We start from the raw sequence: 3,297 nt of genomic DNA, 5'->3' as shown, positions 1-3,297 counted from the left end.
ACGTGTCATAGCATCAATGCTAGTGTGTTATTGACAAAAACGACCCAACCTGTAAGAAAACGAAAGGACATGACTCCCGGATTATTTCACTTTTGATTGATAATCCATATCCATTTTGCGAAAAATTAAATAAAATCTGAGGGTTTCAGTTGAGTCAGTTTTAGTTGAGTTGAGTTGAGTTAAATAGGTGAAAACAATAAATGTAGCTCCATAGGACCCCATGTATTTTGGACTCGCCCGCGATCGCCATCTAGGTGAACTCTGGTGAACTGCAGCCAAATTCGGTTTGTATGGGATTAATAGAGAGTGGGGAGGCTCTCCGTAGACGGGCTCTGCTATGTTGCTAAGCTATAAGTTTGAAGCTAACGCCAGCTTGCTTGCTTACTTCATTAGCCGAGTCGTTTTAAACAGACTTCACACACTCCATTCCAATAAAAAACACAAATTAATTGTAACTTACATTGGGTGTGGTAGGAAAACGTCTGTTCCGTCGTCGTTTGTTGGACGAACCAGACAACTAGAACGTAAACTTTCTTCAAGAGGATGCTTGAAAGCAGCAGTGCCTGTAGAATCGGTAGGAATCAATGAGGCAAGGAGAACGCTACTGCGCACAAGTTAATTACGGGATGTGTAGTTTTAGGGAGCACCAGATTGTATGCATTAGAAGCTGAGGCGGTTGAATTCACAGGTGACACCTGTGCTAGTGTTTTGATTAGCCCGGGAACTACTCTGTGAGCTTAACAAGCGCAGCTGCCTTTAGGCCATTATGACATCACAGCCTTTGAAGTCTATGGGGGAAAAATGAGCTTTTTAACATTTTTAATCCCCTATTTCTCAAAAAGTATAAACTTTTAAGAAAATCTGAAAAAGTAACTCTCTTGTCCAACTCCATACCTAAACGGTTATTTCAACATGTCTGTATGTTAAGCGTTTAGAGTCGCATTAATTCTTGAAAAGGTAAAAAGAAAAAAGGTTATAATAAGAAGAAGCAGCCAGGAGATTTCAAGTGGGTGGATTCCATCCACTATAATAATTTAACACATTGTAAAACTTAAAGCCCAAATTTGGAGACATCCATTCATGTTGAAATTTGCTGCAGATTCAGAACTGGATTACTCTGGAACGGCTAACTGTACAGGGGACTGCTTTACACCATTCTGTTCGGTAAGGTCAGCTGTTTATTCTGATATATGATTTGTTATGTGTTGAACGAAAGGTTCGTGAAGTATTCCACCGAGATGAATGGGTAGGGAGATGGGCGCAGAACCTTCAATAGAATTATGATTAAATTGAATTATATTATTCATTTAAGTGTAATTTTCTCGTGAACAGTTCACCACAGCAATTAACGGCTAACATAGTTTAAAAGCTGAGAAAAAGCTCTTTCATGTGATGTGATAGGCTACTTGTGATGTCTGTATGATGAGTAGGCTTGTTCGCGAGTAGTTCAACTGAGAAGAATGGATGAATTTGGATGCACGTTCTTTCTTGCCATGCGCTGTCACTTTCTCCATTGCGTAAAAGACTAAATTAATTTGCGTTGTGAATGCTTAGATTATTTTGACAGGCCATAGGCTAAATACAAATCGTTATTAGTCGGACGCAAAACAGAATATTGAAAGAAGGGGACACCAAGGCCACCGTGGCCTGTAAACCTCTGATTTTCAAAGGGGCAACGATGGCCATGGCACATACTGCACACAGTAACGAAGCCAACTCAGGATGCCAACGATCGACATGGTTCGTGAAGTTAGTTGTATTGCCAACGTGCTTGATGTTAGTGTGTCAGGTTTTACACCGCGTACGTCTTGTCTAGTTTCCCATTAAATTAGTAGAATCCGAATTGTGCCCAGATGTCCGCTTTCCAAGCTTTGGGTGCGTTTTTAATTACCAGTCTATCGCGTTCATCTCCCTCCGTCATCTTGATTCTTTAGTGTTGTTATTATGCTAGCTAGTGCTGCCGCTTAGCATGTAGCTACAGGCTGCGCATGTCATTTCAACGTTGCTTCGGAAATGCCCCCAGAAGTAATTGAAACTTCACAACTTTATTGTCCACTCAAGGCCAGAAAATAAACAGTGACCTAATCGATTATGGTACGTTGCCGCATCGATGCTTAATCGTGCATGCCCCGCATTGCAATGCATTGCCGAATCGATTATTGTTGACACCACTACGAAATACATATTTCGAGAGCTCAATTTAGGCCTACAACGGGGTCACGTTTTATTAATTTGAGGGCTCAATTAAAGGAAAACGTGCTAACAAATTATCACGACCATAAAAAATATTAAATTGACTTTGCCCGGGCTCCGTAGGGTATGTCTCTGGGTGGACTTTTAAAATCCCTCTGGATAAAAATAAAAAAAAGTTAAAGATACATACCTTATGAAATCGTCTGATTTCCATTGCATGTTGACAGCTGCTGGACTGGATGGTTGGAAGAATAACAATGTTTTTTTGAACTCTCAAATAACTAAAAGGGTCTAGTCAACGTGCCAATGTGCTTCTTGAGAAACGGCCAGACCTTGACCGTTTTGGCCACGTCTCCCAAGAACAGCCAATGTATGCCCGGGTACACTGTGTACAGGGTCTTCAACTGAAGCACTACCCCATCGACATCTGACCTGTAACACAGGTCTTCTGGGGAGGGGGGTGGGGAAAAATGGCATGGCCAGTTGGTCCTCCCGGAGGAGCTGGGATGCTGTGGGGTGGTCACTGTAACCCTGAAGTAGGGTACAGGTGTTTTCGATTGTAACGTCGTTGAACTGCATCGTTCCCTCTCTGTAGCTCTGAATGGCACTCGTGCTGTAGCACCCCTATTTATACCCTCTGGTTTCTCAGAAAAAACAATGCAACAAATATTTAATGTTCTCATATTTGTTTCTCTTGATAGGAAGGTTGTAGAGACCTCAAACCAAGTTCTACCCCCACTAAATCGCCCACGCCCTTTCCAACGGGACCACTCACGACGTTGTACGACGTTGGGAAATACGCATAAAAAAGTACGGTATTTTTTTTAAAATCCCAACTCGGGAACCGTACGTCGTAGAAACTCGTGGGTGGTACCGTTGGAAAGCTCGTGGTCTAATTATGGGGGGTGGATCGAGACTCTACGACCTTTGGTTCACGAGATATTAGGAAATAACGAAATGGACAGTGGCTACGGTAATTCATTTTCTGAGTTCTGTCACTTTGTTTTTGAACCCAAAGGTCAATCAAAGGTCTATCTACTCCCTTACCATACCCTTATACTAATCCTAACCATTAGTCTAAGATTTTTTCATTCAAAACCTAAG

The sequence above is a fragment of the Alosa sapidissima genome, chromosome 21 (assembly GCF_018492685.1).
Source record: "Alosa sapidissima isolate fAloSap1 chromosome 21, fAloSap1.pri, whole genome shotgun sequence".
Lineage (NCBI taxonomy): Eukaryota > Metazoa > Chordata > Actinopteri > Clupeiformes > Clupeidae > Alosa > Alosa sapidissima.
Note: the sequence above shows the minus strand (reverse complement) of the source record.